Here is a 22,492-nt window from a genome sequence, read left to right as displayed (position 1 = left end):
ATATAGATTAATTAAGCTATCATGGTAATATCGGAACGTATTATTAAACATAAATAGTAAGAACACATGTTTAATACAAAAGACAAGCGTTTCGGATAAAAACCCGAAAAGGCCGAAGAAATCTGCCCGAGATCGCAGGGACTCGCCGGGATATCCTCCGGAAAATAAAAACTAAGCTAACTACTACTAAAAAGTAACTAAAAACTTGAAAATATAAAATGAATTACAAATTGAGTGTTTGTTAAAATGGATGGAGAAAGCCCTTTAAATAGACTTGGATTTTTGCCTGCAAACGGCTGGCAGGCCGTTTGGCAAGCCGTTTGGCAAGCCGTTTGCAGGGGCCGTTTGCCAGGCCAGCTCGTTTGCAGGGGCCGTTTGTCTAACCCGTTTGGCAGGCCGTTTTTGAGCCAGGCAAGCCGTTTAGCAGGCCGTTTGGCTTGCCTTGTCAGCTGAATTTCCTGGATCGTAACTTGATTTCTTGTCTTTCACCGTTTTCGCTCTAGAATCTTCGTTTTAGCTCTGTTTTACTTGATTCTTTTTGCATCACCTTCGTAATTACTTAACCTACAAAATCAACCTAAAAAGTGATATTTTTTCCAAGAAAGTTTGAATCTTTATTGTTCTAGGGCTTAATATTGGGGGTAAAAATGTGACTTTTTGGCCGATATCAAATACCCCACACTTGGCTTTGCTTGTCCTCAACCAAAAAGCGGGAATATAAGGTTCTTTCTAATAGATTCTCCCTTACCCCAACCGTGGATCTTTTTATTATGCCTTCATCAGAAGTCGTCACATCTTTCAAAAGTATTAGAAAAAGTTTCGAGCTTCGATGATTTGGTCGCTAGATTTCAATTGCGTCCATAGTGAAAAAGGCGTACTTTCCAACTCTCAGATGTAGAGTATACATGATCAAGCTCCTTACTAGCGGATCACTCATATCACTCAAGTGTTTAGGGAGTCCTATTCTAATTGTATTGTCGCTCAGAAGCCAGTCGCGTAACAGCTCTCATCATAGGCTTGGTAAAGCATCGATATCTCCCTGATAATGCTAAAAACGAACATATATTTCATAGCATTATCCTTCAAGAAAGACAAGCTTTTAGTTGCAATTGTTCTATTTACAAGTTATATTCGTTTAAATAATAAAAGGTGAAGACAAAAGTCAGATTCGACGAATTGAAGATGCAAACGACCAAAAAGCTAAAAAGTACAAAGTACAATCAAAGTGGTTCAAATTATTGATGAGAAACGTCTAAAAGTTACAAGAGTACGAGCCGTGAAACACAAAGTACAAGATATTAAATTGTACGCAAGGACGTTCAAAAATCCGGAACCGGGACCAGAGTCAACTCTCAACGCGCGACGCAACGGAGCTAAAATTACAAGTCAACTATGCACATAAATATAATATAATATATAAATAATTCTTAAAATTATATATATATTATATATATTTATTAAAACCGTCGGTAAACTAGCAAACAAAAGCATTTGGGCTGGATCCAGCTGGCCATGCAATCGCATGGCCTAGAAGAACAAAGCTCATGCGATCGCATGGCTCCTAAACTCTGGCCACATCTATAAATTTCGCGTGTTTTGGCCGAATTTAACACATCCTTTATCAATCTCTCTCACAAATATATATATATATATATATATATATATATATATATATATATATATATATATATATATATATATGTATATATATATATATATATATATATATATATATATATATATATATTTATTTATTTATTTATTTATTTATAATTTTAATTTTAATTTAAGATTAATAATAATAAGGTTATGTTAGAGAATGTTTTAAGTTTGTAAGTCGAAATTCTGTCCGTGTAACGCTACGCTATTAATACTCATTGTAAGTTATGTTCAACCTTTTTAAATTAATGTCTTGTAGCTAAGTTATTATTATGCTTATTTAAGCCGAAATAATCGTGATGTTGGGCTAAATATTAAAGACGGGGTAATTGGGCTTTGTACCATAATTGGGGTTTGGACAAAAGACCGACACTTGTGGAAATTGGACTATGGACTATTAATGGGCTTTATATTTGTTTAACTGAATGCTAGTTCGTTAATTTATTAAAAAGATTTACAATTTGGCGTATCTATAAATAACCATATACACTCGATCGGACACGATGGGCGGGATATTTATAAATACTAATAATCGTTCATTTAACCGGACACGGGAATGGATTAATAGTCAATGGACTCATTAAAACAGGGGTGGATTACATGCAAGGACACTTGGTGTAATTGATAATAAAGTATTAAAACCTTATTACAGTTTAAGTCCCCAATTAGTTGGAATATTTGACTTCAGATATAAGGATAATTTGACGAGGACACTACTTTATATTTATGACTGATGGACTGTTATGGACAAAAACCAGATGGACATATCGAATAATCCAGGACAAAGGACAATTAACCCTTGGTAATAAATTAAAATCAACACGTCAAACATCATGATTACGAAAGTTTAAATAAGCATAATTCCTTTATTTCATATTTTATCGCACTTTAATTTACTGTCATTTTATTTATTGCACTTTTAATTATCACACTTTTAATTATCGCAATTTTATTATCGTCATTTACTTTACGCTTTAAATTAAGTTATATTTATTTTTAATATTTTACATTAGGTTTTAATTGTGACTTAAGACATAAAATCGACAAACCGGTCATTAAACGGTAAAAACCCCATTTTATAATAATAATACTACTACTTATATATATATATATATATATTTATACAAATATAGTTTTAAAAATATAGCGTTAAACTTGGCTAGCTCCCTGCGGAACGAACCGGACTTACTAAAAACTACACTACTGTACGATTAGGTACACTGTCTATAAGTGTTGTAGTAAGGTTTAGGTATATCCACTCTATAAATAAATAAATAACTTGTGTAAAATTGTATCATATTTAATAGTATTTCGTAGTAAAAATATAACTATTTCGTACCCCTCTGCTTAAACATCAAGTATTTTTGGCGCCGCTGCCGGGGAACGCCGAAGCGAAAGGCTATAAAAAAAATATATTAAGTTTTTAATCTATTTTTGTAAAAAAAAAATAGTTATTTCTATATTTTTAAGTAATTAAATTAAAAAGTTTATATTTTTATTTTTCGTTTGTTAAAAATTAAGATTAATAATTAATTTTTTCTATATATATGTTTTTATTACATATTTTTTTATAAATTAAAAACAGAAAATTAAATTCAAAAAAGTTATTTTAAGCGGTTAAATTGATAGACATCCAAAATTTTCTAGTTCGTCGTAATAGTTGGATTTGTTAGTGGCGAGTTGTGGGCTTCCGATTTAAAGGGTCCTGGCTACCTGCTGCATCTATTGGCTATTCGAAACGTGGGCAAAATCAAAAAAGTCTATTAATTTGATAACTTATATAATTTTTATTTTTATAACTAATAGGATATTCAGTGAATGCACCGAGCAAAACGTTCACCACCTTTCATACGTTCACCACCTGTAACTCGATCAAGACATTTAGCTAATATTGTCGCCGTTGATTTTTCTTCAGAATCGTCATCAAGTCGACCAAGTACTCCAATTCAAATTTCCAATAATCCATTTTTTGAACCCGACCTCACAATTGAGAATCCGGAGGATATTCAGGGACAATTCAGAGATCCTGAACCACTAATCATTCCTCCTGAACCACAAATTACTCATCCAGAAATTGTCGAGGAAGAAACCATTAAGTCAGAATCTTCTAGTGATTCAGATTCAACAAATTCAATCATGGAGAATCCGGAACCTCTAAGTATGGAAGACCGTATGAGAGCTAAACGCACTGGCCAAGGTTACGCAATTACTAAACTAGACATTAATGCACCAGATTATGAAATCAAAGGACAAATCCTACACATGGTAACTAATCAATGCCAATTTAGTGGTGCGCCGAAGGAAGATCCAACGAACATCTTCGTACCTTTAATAGGATCTGTACTCTATTTAAAATCCGAGAAGTGGAGGATGAACAGATATATCTCATGTTATTTCCCTGGACTTTAAAGGGAGAAGCCAAAGATTGGTTAGAATCGTTACCTGAAGGGGCAATTGATACATGGGATGTCTTAGTTGAAAATTTTCTTAAACAATTCTTTCCGGCATCTAAAGCCGTGAGACTTCAAGGAGAAATTGTCACGTTCACGCAGAAGCCAAATGAAACTCTATATGAGGCATGGACAAGATTTGGAAAGTTAATGAGAGGATGTCCACAATATGGTTTAGACACTTATCAAATAGTACAAATATTCTACCAAGGATGCGACATCACTACAAGAAAAGATATCAACATAGCAGCTGGTGGTTCTATTATGAAGAAAACCGTAACTGAAGCTTACAAAATTATTGATAACACTGCTTCCCACTCGCATGAGTGGCACCAAGAAAAAGACATCGTTAGATCATCTAAAGCAGCTAGAGCCGATTCTAGCCATGACTTTGATTCCATTTACGCAAAGATAGATGTTGTCGAGAGACGAATGGAAAAAATGACTAAAGATATTCACTCAATACGAATTAGTTGTGAGCAGTGTGGAGGACCACATTTGACAAAAGATTGTCTCAGTATTGAACAAACAATGGAACAAAGAGAGAATGTTTCATACATGAACCAAAGGCCTGGAAATAATTATCAGAATAATTATCAACCGCCAAGACCAATCTACAATTAAAACCAGAATTATAACCGAAATGTTCCATACAACAACCAACAAGGTCCTAACAATCAACAAGTATCCAATAATACTTACAAACAGCAAAGACCTATTTTTCAAAATAAACCACCACAAACCGATGATAAAAAGCCAAATCTAGAAGACATGATGTCGAAGCTAGTTGAATCTCAAACGCAGTTTTTCACATCTCAGAAACAAACGAATGAACAAAATGCTCAAGCATTTAGAAATCAACAAGCTTCAATCCAAAATTTGGAACAAGAAGTAAGCAACCTAGCAAGGTTAATGGGTGAGAGAAAATCGGGGAGTCTACCTAGTGATACAAATGCTAACCCCCGGAATGAAATAGCTAAAGCCATTACCACAAGAAGTGGTATTACACTTAAACCACCTGAAATACCTGAAATTTCTGATCACTCTATTCCTACTCCACAAAAAACTACAATCTGAGCAAGATAAGGAAACAGAACCGGTAGTTGAAAAGGTTAATGAAGATAACACAGTTAAGGCTAAGCCTTATGTTAAACCATACCAACCACCACTTCCTTACCCGAGTAAAATGAGAAAAGAAAGACTTGAATCCGAGCAATCCAAATTCTTGGATATGTTTAAACAAATAAATGTTAATCTTCCTTTCATTAATGTGATTTCAGGAATGCCAAGGTATGCTAAATTCTTGAAAGATCTAATCACAAATAGAAAGAAAATGGAAGAACTCTCGGCTGTTACTATGAATGCTAATTGTTCTGCAGTGTTGTTGAATAAGATACCATAAAAACTCTCTGATCCAGGAAGTTTCACAATTCCATGTTTTCTGGGTAGTCTTAGTTTAATAGAAGCATTGGCAGACTTAAGTGCTAGTATAAATTTAATGCCGTATTCATTATACGTTAAACTAGACCTTGGAGAATTGAAACCAACACGAATAAGCATACAACTAGCCGATCGATCAGTAAAATATCCTAGAGGGATAATGGAGAACATGCTAGTTAAAGTAGGTACTTTAGTATTTCCAGTAGATTTTGTTATTCTGGACATGGAAGAAGATTCTCGAGTTCCTCTCATATTAGGAAGACCATTCTTAAACACGACTAAAGCAATAATAGACGTGTTCGGTAAGAAACTGACCCTAAGTATAGAGGACAAGAGTGTTACCTTTTCTGTAGATAGATTCATGCAATAACCGCAATCTGCAGATGATACATGTTATTATATTCAAACTATAAATTCACATGCAGAATTGTTAGAAGAATTTACAGAATTACAAGGAACATGAGAATGTTCTTTAGGAGAAGGAACTGAACCAATTGATGAAGCTAAAATGTTAGCCTCACTCATGGCTAATGGATATAAACCAACAACAGAAGAACATCAAATGTTAAAAGAAGAAGACAGATATCGATACAAATCATCAATAGAAGAAACACCGACATTAGAGTTAAAGCCACTTCCAAACCATTTGGAATATGCTTATTTACATGGTAAATCTGAATTACCTGTAATAATATCATATTCTCTTACAGAAAATGAAAAATCTTAACTCATTTCTGTGCTAAAAGCTCAAAAACCAGCTATTGCATGAAAGATTCATGATATTAAAGGAATAAGTCCTTCGTATTGCACACATAAAATCCTTATGGAAGAAGGTCATAAAACGTATGTGCAGCGCCAACGAAGACTAAATCCTAATATGCAAGATGTTGTTAAGAAAGAAATTATTAAACTGCTAGATGCAGGTTTAATTTATCCAATCTCTGATAGTCCATGGGTAAGCCCAGTTCAATGCGTACCTAAGAAGGGTGGCATGACTGTCATCACAAATGAAAAAAATGAGCTTATTCCTACTAGGACTGTAACAGGATGGCGTGTTTGTATTGATTATAGAAAATTAAATGACGCCACTAGAAAAGATCACTTTCCCTTACCTTTCATTGATCAAATGTCGGAAAGATTAGCCGGGAATAGTTACTATTGTTTTCTTGACGGTTTTTCTGGATATTTTCAAATACCTATAGCACCCGAGGACCAAGAGAAAACCACATTCACGTGCCCTTATGGTACTTTTGCTTACAAACGCATGCCATTTGGACTTTGCAACTCCCCTACAACCTTTCAAAGGTGCATGATGGCGATTTTTCATGACATGATAGAAGAATGCATTGAAGTTTTCATGGATGACTTTTCAGTCTTCGGTGATACTTTTGAAACATGTCTAGTTAATCTTGAACGAATACTTATTCGATGCGAACAATCAAATCTAGTTCTTAATTGAGAGAAATGCCATTTCATGGTTAGAGAAGGCATCGTTCTTGGTCATAAAATTTCAAAGGAAGGAATTGAAGTGGATAGAGCTAAAGTAGATGTAATTATTAAACTTCCACATCCCATCAATGTTAGAGGAGTTAGGAGCTTTCTAGGGCATGCCGATTTTTACCGACATTTCATAAAAGATTTTTCTAAAATTGCCACTCCTATGAATAAACTCCTAGAAAAGGATGCTCCATTCATCTTTTCAGATGAATGCATCAAATCTTTTAATATTCTTAAAGAAAAACTCACTAATGCGCCGATCATGACAACTCCAAATTGGAATCTACCGTTTGAACTTATGTGCGATACAAGTGATTTTGCAATGGGAGCCGTTTTAGGACAAAGGATTGAAAAACGATTTCAACCTATTTATTACGCTAGTAAGACGTTACAAGGAGCACAAACGAATTACATAACTACTGAAAAAGAACTCTTTGTTATTGTCTTTGCTTTTGACAAATTTCATTCATATCTCGTTCTAGCTAAAACGGTGGTCTATACTGACCATTCTGCTCTTAGATACCTATTTTCAAAACAAGATGCCAAACCACGATTAACCCGTTGGATCTTACTCTTACAAGAGTTCGATATTGAAATCCGAGACAAAAAAGGAGCAGAAAATCGCGCCGCTGATCATCTTTCTCGTCTTGAAAATCTCGAATTAGAAGTTCTAAATGAATCGGCCATACAAGATAACTTTCCTGATGAATATCTATTGAAGATATATTATAATGAAATTCCATGGTTTGCAGACTATGCAAACTACTTAGTATGTGGATTCCTTGAAAAAGGGTTGTCGTACCAAAAACTAAAGAAATTCTTTAGTGATATAAAACACTATTTTTGGGAAGATCCACATAAGTTTAAAAGTGGTCCCTATGGAATAATACGCCGATGTGTATTCGGGGATAAAGCTAGTCAAATCTTAAACCATTGTCACACAGGACCAAGAGGAGGGCATTATGGGCCTCAACTCACAGCAAAAAAAGTTTACGACGCTAGATTCTATTGGCCTACAATTTTCAAAGATGCACATCTTCTTTGTAAAACCTGTGATGCTTGTCAAAGGGCCGGAAAAATAAGTCAACGTGATGAAATGGGACAAAATGTCATTCAAGTATGTGAAGTATTTGACATTTGAGGTATTGACTTTATGGGTCCATTTCCAAAATCTCATAATAATCTCTACATTCTCGTTGCCATTGATTATGTATCTAAATGGGTGAAAGCGCAAGCTCTCCCAAATAACGATGCACGAGTTGTAGTCAACTTCTTAAAATGTCTTTTTGCAAGGTTCGGAACACCGAAAGCTTTAATAAGTGATCGGGGTACTCATTTTTGTAATAATCAACTTGAGAAAGTTCTTAAAAGATATGGAGTAACTCATAAAATCTCTACCGCTTATCATCCACAAACAAGTGGACAAGTTAAAAATACCAACCGAGCATTAAAACGTATTCTAGAGAAAACCGTAGGATCAAATCCGAAGGAATGGTCCATGAAATTGGAGGATGCACTCTGGGCTTTTAGAATAGCCTACAAAACTCCAATTGGTACCACACCTTTTAAACTCGTTTACGGAAAAGCATGTCACTTTCTAGTAGAAAATGAACACAAAGCATTTTGGGCTTTGAAGATGTGTAATCTAGATTTACATGAAGCTGGACGTCTACGGTTAAGTCAATTAAACGAATTAGAAGAATTAAGACATGAAGCATATAAAAATTTGTTAATCTATAAAGAAAGAACGAAGAAATTGCTTGATAAAAGAATCAAAAGTTCAAAAGAATTGAAGGAAGGAGACAGAGTTATTCTTTTCAATTCACGATTCAAGCTATTTCCTAGAAAATTGAAATCAAGATGGTCTGGACCATTCATAGTCAAAAGAGTTTTCCCGTACGGAACAATAGAGTTAATAAATTCAAATGGGATTGAATTTAAGGTTAATGGTCACAGAGTTAAACATTACATAGATAATCCAATGAAAGTTGAAGATGAAGTTAATCACAATTTTGACACCACGGCTAACTAAGTGTGGAAAGATTCGAATATTTTTAGGGTAATATGTATTTCTGTTAGAGTTAGATATTCTGTTTTCGTGTAGTTTCCGAGAATGGAATTCGGATAGTCTTTCCCTAGCAGACCCTAAAGAACTAGTCTTCTCCCTCCATTCTGAATTTTTATTTCTTTTAGGTTTTACGAGATGAAGAATTCCTTTGATCTGAACCATGGTCTACTACTACACGCTATGATTACTAAACGTAATAATAACATCTTCCCGAGTGAACTGGTATTGATGTTTGAGCAGAGGGGTATAAAATACTATTAAATTTAACAAGAAAATACTATTAAATACGATACAATTTTACACAAGATATTTATTTATTTAGAGAATGGATATACTTAAACCTTGCTACAACACTTATAGGCAGTGTACCTAATCGTACAGTAGTGTAGTTTTTAGTAAGTCCGGTTCGTTCCACAGGGAAAATCTTTAAACAAAGCTTAACGCTATATTAGTTTACTTTTATAAACATACAAATATATATATAAGTAATATTATTATTATAAAAAGGGTTTTTACCGTTTAATGACCGGTTTGTCGATTTTAAAACTTTAGTCGCAGTTAAAACCAAATGTAAAATAATAAATAAATACAAGACTTAATTTAAAGCGTAAAGTAAATAACGATAATGAAATTGCGAATAATAAAAGTGCGATAAAATAAACTTGCGATAATTAAAAAGTACGATAATTAAAAGTGCAATTAAATACAATAACAATAAAAATGCGATAATTAGAAGTGCAATTAAATATAAAATAAAGGAAATTAAATATGAAATAAAAGAATTATGCTTATTTAAACTTCCGTAACCATGATGTTTGACGTGTTGATTTTAGTTTTATGCCCATGGGTTAATTGTCCTTTGTCCTGGATTATTTAATATGTCCGTCTGGTTTTTGTCCATAACAGTCCATCAGTCATAAATATAAAGTGCGAGTGTCCTCGTCAAATTATCCTTATACCCGAAGTTAAATATTCCAACTAATTGGGGACTTAAACTGTAACAAGATTTTAATACTTTGTTTAATAATTACACCAGGATGTCGTCTGAGTGTAACCCAAGGTTTTAATATTTTGTTATCAATTATACCAAGTGTCCTTGTACATAATTTCACCCCTGTTTTAATTATTCTAGTGGCTATTAATCCATTCCCGTGTCCGGTTAAATGAACGATTATTTGTACATATAAATACCCCGCCCATCGTGTTGGATCGAGTGTAAATGGTTATTTATAGGGACGCCCAATTGTAAATCTTTATATTAACATTAACAAACTATCATTTAGTTAAACAAATATAAAGCCCATTAATAGCCCATAGTCTAATTTCAACAACTGTCGTTCTTTTGTCCAAACCCCAATTATGGTACAAAGCCCAATTACCCAATTTTAGTAATTAGCCCAACATCATGATTACTTCGGTATAAATAAGCATAATAATAACTTAGCTACGAGACATTAAATTAAAAAGGTTGAACATAACTTACAATGATTAAAAATAGCGTAGCGTTACACGGACAGAATTTCGACTTACACCCTTACAACATTGCTAACATACCCTTATTATTAGGATTAAAATTAAAATTAAAATTAAAATTAAAATATAAATATAAATATTTACGTATAGATAGATGGATGGATATATATGTTATATTTTGCGATCAGAATTCGTTTGCTTTTATAGGGAGTTTTAGTTTTTGGGGCTCCGCGACTTGCGGCCTTTTCTGCCTTCAAACTCCGCGAGTCGCGGAGTTTGAAATTCCAGCTCACCAACTTTGGAGTCTTTCTTGCCGACGGATTTTTTTATTTATATAATATATAAATAATTATAAGAATTATTTAAATATTATATTATATTTATGTGCATAGTTGACTTGTAATTTTTAGTCCGTTGCGTCGAGCGTTGAGAGTTGACTCTGGTCCCGGTTCCGGATTTTCGAACGTCCTTGCGTACAATTTAATATCTTGTACTTTGCGTTTTGAATCTTGTACTCTTGTAATTTCGAGACGTTTCTTATCAATAATTGGAACCTCTTTGATTGTATTATGTACTTTTGAGCTTTTTGGTCGTTTGCGTCTTCAATTCGTCGAATCAGTCTTTTGTCTTTACCTTTTATTATTTAAACGAATATCACTTTTAAATAGAACAATTGCAACTAAAAGCTTGTCTTTCTTGAAGAATAATGCTATGAAATATATGTTCGTTTTTAGCATTATCAAATATTCCCACACTTGAGCGTTGCTTGTCCTCAAGCAATATCGTCTTGAAATACTAGAATCACTTCTTTATTCTTCACACTTTGTACATCAGTGATTTCTATACGGCGGTATAAACAATGGTAGTAACGATATGGTTTACAGTCCCACATGACTATAAAAATTTAGATCCATTAAGGAAATTGGATCTTTATGAAAACATTTGATCTTTTGAAAATTAAATCTAGTTTTTACCCTAGATAATTTTTCCGGAATAACCTTTCACCGGTGTTTGCAAAATATTTTTGTAGGCTTGGTGGGTTTCAGATTTGAAAATTTTAGCTCAAAACTTGCGGTTTTATGTCACCCACTTGCTAACCTTGTATTAGGAAAGCAACACGTCCAGTTTACTTGTCCCGTATATTACCTTTCGGTAAACTACCGTCCGGTTGTAAAGGAAAGCGTTGAACAAGCAACTGTTAAGGCAATGTCCCCTGACATGCTTTTAATTATGGTCTATAACGTGTCGGACGCAATTACTATCCTTGGTAGGAGCAATAGTAAAGCTCACCCTTATAATTTTTTGGTCTGGCACAAGGTCCTGTCTTTGACCACTATGCAACCACCGTTCTTACGGTTGACATCCAATTTGGTTCAGGTGACTTAATGAATTCCAGGTGAATTCCTAGGATTTTACGTTCAATGGTAATGAACGCATTGAAAATGGGTTTTTAGAAAACAAATCGGTTTGTAATTTTGATCAAAATATTTTCTCGTTCAGGCTCGAGTTTAGATATCATTGAATTCCATGAGTTTGTAATTCTCAATCTTTAAGGTCAATCTCAAGGATTGAGTAATATCAAGCTTAAAAGCTGATTTTTGATCTTTTAAGGAAATTATCCTTTCTGGGGATCTGATTCATTAGTCTTATCAAGCTAATTTGCACGGTGCCTCCCCATTGTACGAGATAAATCCTTCTCATGGTTAGGATAAATCTGACCACTTGGCGACCCTGTTTAATGCTGAGGTCCATGAATTTCCTGCTGATTTTAGTGATGACTTTTCTAGATTTTTTGTCAACCTACAGCTGGTCTGGACGACAACTTCCTGACCTAAATCAAGAAGCGCGTTTCTTTTTCGGAAGACTTTACTTCCTTTTAATGATGGAATTGATTCATCGTGTAGATCCATCTTTCTTACAGTAAATCAGGTAAAAAAAAATTTAGTTTAGTCCAAAGCAAAAGTATTTTCAGTTATTTGTACAAAAATATGTGACATATGTTTTGAATAACTTGGAGAATTTTCCCACACTTGGCTTTTATTTTCCTTTTTATTGTCCTCTATTCCATTTTAAATGAATTTTAACATTTTGGTTTGTTTCTCAATTTATGTCCTTTTCGAGGTAACAATAATTTCGGTGTTAAAACCTAGTTTTATCGTTCATAAATATGTATAAACATGATTTTGAGTTCATTTAATTGAAAATTTTGAAAAATTTTACTAGAATTGGGTAGTCAGTATATAAGAGTAGGACTGTTCTTTATTATCAGAGAGCACTAGATTCTAATACAACTACTGCTTTACTAGTATTTCTAATGGTAACCAAGTGTATAAAGTAAAAATTTTAAAATCCGAAAGAATTTAACCCCTTCCCACACTTAAGATCTTGCAATGCCCTCATTTGCAAGAAATCAGTAACAATTTAAATTATTGAGGGTGATTTGTGTGAAAATGATTAAATTTTTACCAAAGTTTCCAAATATATTGGCGTTTGTTTGCTGAATGATAAATGGTGCACATCATTTGTTCATTCCGTCTTGTTGTTATTTCACATATATTTTGCATCTTGTCGTCAAAATTAGTTGCTTTTGCTGAACTTAATGCCAGTCTTTGAAAATGCGTTGTTTTACCCTATTGTGTACATAAGATAAACTGCAAACATATATACATATTTTTGAAGTTTGGTATATTACCCCACATTCAAAAATTATTAAAATCTAAGAATAAAAGTTAGAAAATTATAAAAACTATTACAATATTAAATAAGTATTAAACGTATCAACATTACAAATTACAAAATAAATAAAACTAAGTAGACTAGGGATGATACTGATACCAGTAGGGGTTCCATGCATAACCATAGGTGCTATAAAATGCTTCGGCTGGGTTATACGTAAGATACGGTGGTTGAATCTCTATAGACCAGGGAGGGAATATTGGCTTTGTAGTAGGAATATAGTTTCTACCTATATGTTGGCAATAAGCTATGATTTGGTTTTGATGAACTTGCCAATCTTCAAATGCTCTATGTCTAGCATTTTCGTACTCCTGTGAAGCTATAAACCTTTGCATTTTTTGCATTTCATTTCCCCCTCCTACATTACCTTGCTGTTGGTTTCTCTCAACTTGTGGATGTCTACCATGGTATTGTACTGCGGCGTTATTTCGCCTCTTCAAAACTTTCGCACCATGGTATACATTTAAACCTATTGTATCGCGGGGTTCTGGTTCTTCGACTAATAATCCCCCCGACTTATATCCACACCGAGATATTCAGCAATCAAAGTAATAAATATACCACCTCCTATTATGCTATGTGGTCTCATCCCCCTAACCATAGCTGATAAATAATAACCCACACAATAAGGTATACTTACAGCGCTTTGTGGGTCTCGAATACACATATGGTAAAACAAATCCTGTTCATTTACCTTTTCCTTGTTCTTACCTCTTTGTGTAATCGAATTAGCTAAAAACCTATGAATTACTCTTAATTCAGCTCTATCTATATCCAAATAAGAGTAATTTCCCCTTTTAAATCGGTGATGGCTTGTCATTTGACTCCATACACCATGTGTATTAAAATTTTCATCTATCTTTCTACCATTTAGTATCAACCCTCTACAATCGGCAGATGCTAACTCCTCAGGCGTATATATACGTAAAGCCTGAGCCATGTCTAGTAAAGACATGTGGCGCATTGAACCTCCTAACAAAAATCTAATAAAAGATCGATCGGTTAAACTAGCTACCCGATCATTTAATTCTATACTACACAACAATTCTTCACACCATACTTTATATACAGGTCTACGCATGGTGAATAAACGTACCCAGTCATTAAAAGTAGAATTACCATACCTCTGTGCAAGTAATTCCCTAATTGGCCCGGCCAATTCTACAGCTTCTAATGGTCCCCATTCTATGACCCTAGGTACCTCAACAACTTTAGAATGAAGAGTATGCAAAACCCTTTGGTATTTTGGATAATCTATCCAAAGTCTGTCAAATCTCAGGTTCGGGTGCAAATCTTCCAAGTGCATATCAGAAAATGTCATGACTGGATGAGGTATATCTTGTTTTTAGTAGTTATCCACCTCCTGTTGTTCCGCATTCTCAGCAGGAGCATTGCGAGCTTGGGATGAAGATTCACCCCTTTCAGTCTGCAAAACACATCAAACACAATTTTTGTGCATCCTAATATGCATTAGTGTCAGCAAAATCATCAATCAAAATAATTACAATGACATGATCAATTTATATCAAACTTAAGCTCATTTTCATATTTTCATCAAATCTACACTTTTTCAAATAAGCATATACGAAAATGTTCGCCAAGTTCATAAGCATTCAACTCAAATAACATGTCAAAATAATCATTACTAACAATTAAACAAGTTTCAAATGGCATTATCTCTCAAAAATCAAGTTCATGAATTTTAGACTTGAAAAAGTCCACTTTAATTCTCAAAATCATGTTTAGGCTCAAAGTTTGGATCATTTAACTACCTAAACATGTTACACTACTTAATTTAGCAACAATTCATGACAAAAATTGGCCATAACCTGTTTATTTCAAAAAGCCCCAAATTGCTCAAGAACACAAACCCTAGATTACTCAAAATTTGAAGTTTAAGGCTTCTAATCATGTTAAATAGCATCAATCTAGGTTATACAAGCATAATACATAAACAATTCAAGCATAATTACACTAAAAAGCATCAAAATCAAATTGGGTATAAAATTGCTCAAGAACACAAATTTTCAGATTAAATGGTGTTTAGGTGTAGAAATTTACCGTTTTTCTTGAGTAATTCCTTGATAGCATCCTTCTCAACATGATTTTAGTAAAAGATTTGATGATTAACGGTTAAAAATTTTGATTTTGGGGGTGTTTTCTCGGGTTTTTGCGGGTTATTTTCGCAGTATTTTCGTTTTTGTGGTGTGCAACTGAGCTGTTCTTGCGTTTTATTTTTTTTCTGTAATTCGGTCCCTCCGCGAGTCGCGGGGGGGTTTTTTTATATATCTTATGCTAATTAAAACAATTAAGTAATTAATTTTAAAATTTTGTTTCCCTTGTTATTTAGGACGAGGTCGTTTCGGATCGATGTCCTAGTCCGTCCCTCGACAAAATTTTAAAATTTGTCTTTTTGTAGCGATTGTTTTAAAAGCTAAGATTTTTTTTTTGGGGTTTTTTTTAATGTTTTTGGCATACTTTAATTCAATAAGATTAAAAATAATGATAATAAAAGTTCTCGTCCCTCCCTCGGGTAAAGCAATTTCGGTTCAAAGACCTAGTCTTCAACTTACGACGAATTTTAAAAATCATATTTTTAACTTAATGAGATAAAGTAAATTTTTGTTTTTAAATTCATACAATTTAAATATAAAATTCAAAATTAATATTAAAAATTCACACCAAACTTTAAAATTTGAAATGCATAAAATTAAAAATTCATATTTTAAAAACTAAAAATTCACACCAAACTTAATTTAAAAATTCATATTATAAATTCACACCAAACTTATATTAATTTTTCAAATATTTACAATTTTAAATATATTGTTTTTAAAAAGTTTACAATATTAATTTAAGATTTATATATTAATTTTAAAAACATGGTAAAAATAAAATTAAAAATCTTTTTGGCTTTTTATCCCACTTTAATCAATCAAATATTATCAAAAATATGCGCCCCTCTTTTTGGTAAAGTAATTTCGGTTCCAAGACCTAATTTAACTCATGACGAATTTTTGAAATATTTTGGGTTGATTGATTAAAGATATTTATACCTTAAGAATAAACGTTAAATTTCGCAGTGATGTAATAAATTTTTGAATGATATCAATAATTTCGGTCGCCAAACCTAATTTTATTCAATACTAATTTAATACTTTTTAGCGAACAAATTAGCGTTTATTATCAAAAGGTTAAAAATAAAAATAAATAAATAAAAAATAAAAACTGTACAAACATACCTGTGAAATAGATTTCTTAGTTATATGATCTATCCCATTCATAAGATAGTCGGTTTAATTGGTTTTCCATGGCTACATGGGCGTAACCTCGAGCATTCAGTGTTTTTTCCTCTAAACATACGAACGGTCCGTCTCTGCATAAAGTAACAAATTCGGTATTTGAATAGGTTTGATTATTTGAACATTTACCTCCATGTGACCATTTTCCGCATTTGTGACATCTTTCTAGGTGTCGTGCTCTTCTTTTCGCTGCGAATTTTGATTTTCCTTTACCAAATTGTAACTTATTATCTTCGCATCTGGATTCTTTTCTAACTCCGTCCAATCTTTCTCTGATTACTGATACTATTTCACTTGGTAGTGTGTCATTATTACGTTTAGTGATCAAAGCGTGTAGCATTAGACCATGGTTTAGTTCACAGGCAGTCTTCATTTTGTAAAAACCTAAAAAAAAATAAAAATTCAGAATGGGGGGAGAAGACTAGTTCTTTAGGGTCTGCTAGGGAAAGACCATTCGGGTTCCATTTTCGAGAACTACACGAAAACAGACAATCTAACTCTAACAGAAATACATAAAACCCCTATACTTAGTTAGCTGTGGTATCGAAATTGTGATTAACTTCATTGTCTTCTTCCATCGGACCATGTATATAATGTTTAACTCTGTGACCATTAACTTTAAATTCAATCCCATTTGAATTTATTAATTCTATCGTTCCGTATGGGAAAACTCTTTTGACTATGAATGGTCCAGACCATCTTTATTTCAATTTTCCAGGAAATAGCTTGAATCGTGAATTGAAAAGAAGAACTCTGTCTCCTTCTTTAAATTCTTTTGAACTTCTGATTCTTTTATCATGCCATTTCTTCGTTCTTTCTTTATAGATTAACGAATTTTTGTATGCTTCATGTCTTAATTCTTCTAATTCATTTAGTTGACTTAATCGTAGACGTCCGGCTTCATGTAAATCAAGATTACATGTCTTCAAAGCCCAAAATGCTTTGTGTTCAATTTCTACTGGAAGATGACATGCTTTTCCATAAACAAGTCTAAAAGGTGTGGTTCCAATTGGAGTTTTGTAGGCTGTTCTAAAAGCCCAGAGTGCATCCTCCAATTTAATGGACCATTCCTTCGGATTTGATCCTACAGTTTTCTCTAGAATACGTTTTAAAGCTCGGTTGGTATTTTCAACTTGTCCACTTGTTTGTGGATGATATGCGGTGGAGATTTTATGAGTTACTCCATATCTTTTAAGAACTTTCTCAAGTTGATTATTACAGAAATGAGTACCCCGATCACTTATTAAATCTTTCGGTGTTCCAAACCTTGCAAAAAGACGTTTTAAAAAGTTGACTACAACTCGTGCATCGTTAGTTGGGAGAGCTTGTGCTTCCGCCCATTTAGATACATAATCAATGGCTACGAGAATATAGAGATTATTATGAGATTTTGGAAATGGACCCAGAAAGTCAATACCCCAAATGTCAAATACTTCACATACTTGTAGGACATTTTGTGGCATTTTATCACGTTGACTTATTTTTCCGGCCCTTTGACAAACATTACAGGATTTGCAAAGAAGGTGTGCGTCTTTGTAAATTGTAGGCCAATAGAATCCAGCATCATAAACTTTTCTTGCTGTTAGTTGAGGCCCATAATGCCCTCTTGTTGGTCCTGTGTGACAATGGTTTAATATTTTACTGGCTTCATCTCCGAATACACATCGGCGTATTATTCCATCTGGACAACTTTTAAACAAATGTGGATCTTTCCAAAAATAGTGTTTTATATCACTGAAGAATTTCTTTCGTTTTTGGTACGATAATCCTTTTTCAAGGAATCCACATACTAAATAGTTTGCATAGTCTGCAAACCATGGGATTTCATTATAATCTATCTTCAATAGATATTCATCAGGAAAGTTGTCTTGTATGGCCGATTCATTTAGAACTTCTAATTCGAGATTTTCAAGACGAGAAAGATGATCAGTGGCGAGATTTTCTGCTCCTCTTTTATCTCGGATTTCAATATCAAACTCTTGTAAGAGTAAGATCCAACGGATTAATCTTGGTTTAGCATCTTGTTTCGAAAATAGGTATCTAAGAGCAGAATGGTCGGTATAAACCACCGTTTTTGCTAGAACGAGATATGATCGAAATTTTTCAAAAGCAAAGACAATAGCAAGGAGTTCTTTTTCAGTAGTTGTATAGTTCATTTGTGCTCCTTGTAACGTCTTACTAGCATAATATATAGGTTGAAATCGTTTTTCAATCCTTTGTCCTAAAACGGCTCCCATTGCAAAATCAATTGCATCGCACATTAGTTCAAATGGTAGATTCCAATTTGGTGTTATCATGATCAGCGCATTAGTGAGTTTCTCTTTAAGAATATTAAAAGATTTGATACACTCATCTGAAAAGATGAATGGAGCATCCTTTTCTAGGAGTTTATTCATAGGAGTGGCAATTTTAGAAAAATCATTTATGAAACGTCGGTAAAAACCGGCATGCCCTAGAAAACTCCTAACTCCTCTAACATTGGAGGGATGTGGAAGTTTAGCAATTACATCTACTTTAGCTCTATCCACTTCAATTCCTTCTTTTGAAATTTTATGTCCAAGAACGATGCCCTCTTTAACCATAAAATGGCATTTCTCCCAATTAAGTACTAGATTTGATTGTTCGCATCTAATAAGCATTCGTTCAAAATTAGCTTGACATGATTCAAATGTATCACCGAAGACTGAAAAGTCATCCATGAAAACTTCCATGCATTCTTCTATCATGTCATGAAAAATCGCCATCATACACCTTTGAAAGGTTGCAGGGGCGTTACAAAGTCCAAATGGCATGCGTTTGTAAGGAAAAGTACCATAAGGGCACGTGAATGTGGTTTTCTCTTGATCTTCGGGTGCTATTGGAATTTGAAAATATCCAGAAAATCCATCTAGAAAACAATAGTAACTATTTCCGGCTAATCTTTCCAACATTTGATCTATGAAAGGTAAGGGAAAGTGATCTTTTCTGGTGGCGTCATTTAATTTTCTATAATCAATACACACACGCCATCCTGTTACAGTCCTAGTAGGAATAAGCTCATTTTTCTCATTTGTAATGATAGTCATGCCACCCTTCTTAGGCACGCATTGAACTGGGCTTACCCATGGACTATCAGAGATTGGATAAATTAGACCTGCATCTAGCAGTTTAATAATCTCTTTCTTAACTACATCTTGCATATTAGGATTTAGTCTTCGTTGGCGTTGCACATACGTTTTATGACCTTCTTCCATAAGGATTTTATGTGTGCAATACGAAGGACTTATTCCTTTAATATCATGAATCTTCAATGCAATGGCTGGTTTATGAGCTTTCAACACAGAAATGAGTTGTGATTTCTCATTTTCAGTAAGAGAAGACGATATTATTACAGGTAATTCAGATTCACCATGTAAATAAGCGTATTCCAAATGGTTTGGAAGTGGCTTTAACTCTAATTTTGGAGGTTCTTCTATCGATGATTTGTATCAATATCTGTCTTATTCTTTTAGCATTTGAATTTCTTCTGTTGTTGGTTCATATCCATTAGCTATAAGTGTAGCTAACATTTCAACTTCATCAATTGGTTCATTACCTTCTCCTAAAGAACATTCTCCTGTTCCTTGTAATTCTGGAAATTCTTCTAATAATTCTGCATGTGCATCTATAGTTTGAATATAATAACATGTATCATCTGCAGATTGTGGTTGTTGCATTGCTCTATCAACTGAAAAGGTAACACTCTCGTCCTCTATACTTAGGGTCAGTTTCTTACCGAATACGTCTATCATTGCTTTAGCCGTGTTTAAGAATGGTCTTCCTAATATGAGAGGAACTTGAGAATCTTCTTCCATGTCAAGAACAACAAAATCTACTGGAAATACTAAAGTACCAACTTTAACTAGCATGTTCTCCATTATCCCTCTAGGATATTTTATTGATCGATCAGCTAGTTGTATACTTATTCTAGTTGGTTTCAATTCTCCAAGGTCTAGTTTAGCGTATAGTGAATACGGCATTAAATTTATACTAGCACCTAAGTCTGCCAATGCTTCTATTGAACTAAGACTACCCAGAAAACATGGAATTGTGAAACTTCCTGGATCAGATAGTTTTTCTGGTATCTTATTCAACAGCACTGCTGAACAATTAGCATTCATGGTAACAGCCGAGAGTTCTTCCATTTTCTTTCTATTTGAGATTAGATCTTTCAAGAATTTAGCATATCTAGGCATTCCTGAAATCACATCAATGAAAGGAAGATTTACATTTATCTGTTTAAACATATCCAAGAATTTGGATGGTTCGGCTTCAAGTTTCTCTTTCTTCATTTTACTCGGGTAAGGAAGTGGTGGTTGGTATGGTTTAACATAAGGTTTAGCCTTAACTGTATTATCTTCATTACCCTTTTCAACTACCGGTTCTTTTTCCTTATCTTGATTAGGTTGTGGTTCTTGTGGAGTAGGAATAGCTTCATCAGAAGTTACAGGTATTTCAGGTGGTTTATGTGTTGTACCACTTCTTGTGGTAATGGCTTTAGCTGTTTCATTCCGGGGGTTAGCATTTGTATCACTAGGTAAACTTCCCGGTTTTCTTTCACCTATTAACCTTGCTAGGTTACTTACTTCTTGTTCCAGATTTTGAATAGAAGCTTGTTGATTTCTAAATGCTTGAGCATTTTGTTCATTAGTTTGTTTCTGAGATGTGAAAAACTGCATTTGAGTTTCAACTAGCTTCGTCATCATATCCTCTAAATTCGGCTTTTTATCATCGGTTTGTTGTGGTGGTTTGTTTTGAAAATTAGGTATTTGCTGGTTGTAAGTATTATTGGATACTTGTTGATTGCTAGGACCTTGTTGGTTGTTGTATGGAATATTTCGGTTATAATTCTGGTTTTGATTGTAAATCGGTCTTGGCGATTGATAATTATTCTGATAATTATTTTCAGGCCTTTGGTTTATGTATGAAATATTCTCTCTTTGTTCCATTGTTAATTCAATATTGAGACAATCTTTTGTCAAATGTGGTCCTCCACACTGCTCACAACTAATTCGTATTGAGTGAATATCTTTAGTCATCTTTTCCATTCGTCTCTCGACAACATCTATCTTTGCGGAAATGGAATCTAAGTCATGGCTAGAATCGGCTCGAGCTGCTTTAGATGATCTAACGATATCTTTTTCTTGGTGCCACTCATGTGAGTGGGAAGCAGTGTTATCAATAATTTTGTAAGCATCAGTTTCGGTTTTCTTCATAATAGAACCACCAGCTGCTATATCTATGTCTTTTCTTGTAGTGATGTAGCATCCTTGGTAGAATATTTGTACTATTTGACAGGTATCTAAACCATGTTGCGGACATCCTCTTAATAAATTTCCAAATCTTGTCCACGCCTCATATAGAGTTTCATTTGGCTTCTGTGTGAATGTAACAATTTCTCCTTGAAGTCTTACGGCTTTAGATGCAGGAAAGAATTGTTTAAGAAATTTTTCAACTAAAACGTCCCATGTATCGATCGCCCCTTCAGGTAACGATTCCAACCAATCTTTGGCTTCTCCCTTTAAAGTCCAGGGAAATAACATGAGATATATCTGTTCATCCTCCACTTCTCGGATTTTAAATAGTGTGCAGATCCTATTAAAGGTACGTAGATGTTCATTTGGATCTTCCTTCGGCGCACCACTAAATTGGCATTGATTAGTCACCATGTGTAGAATTTGTCCTTTGATTTCATAATCTGGCGCATTAATGTCTGGATGAGTAATTGCGTGACCTTAGCCAGTGCGTTTAGCTCTCATTCGGTCTTCCATACTTAAAGGTTCCAGATTCTCCATAATTGAATTTGTTGAATCGAAATCACTAGAGGATTCTGATTTAATGGTTCGTTC

This window comes from Rutidosis leptorrhynchoides, chromosome 2, assembly GCF_046630445.1.
Source record: "Rutidosis leptorrhynchoides isolate AG116_Rl617_1_P2 chromosome 2, CSIRO_AGI_Rlap_v1, whole genome shotgun sequence".
In the NCBI taxonomy this organism is placed as follows: domain Eukaryota; kingdom Viridiplantae; phylum Streptophyta; class Magnoliopsida; order Asterales; family Asteraceae; genus Rutidosis; species Rutidosis leptorrhynchoides.
This window is presented reverse-complemented; position numbering follows the sequence as displayed.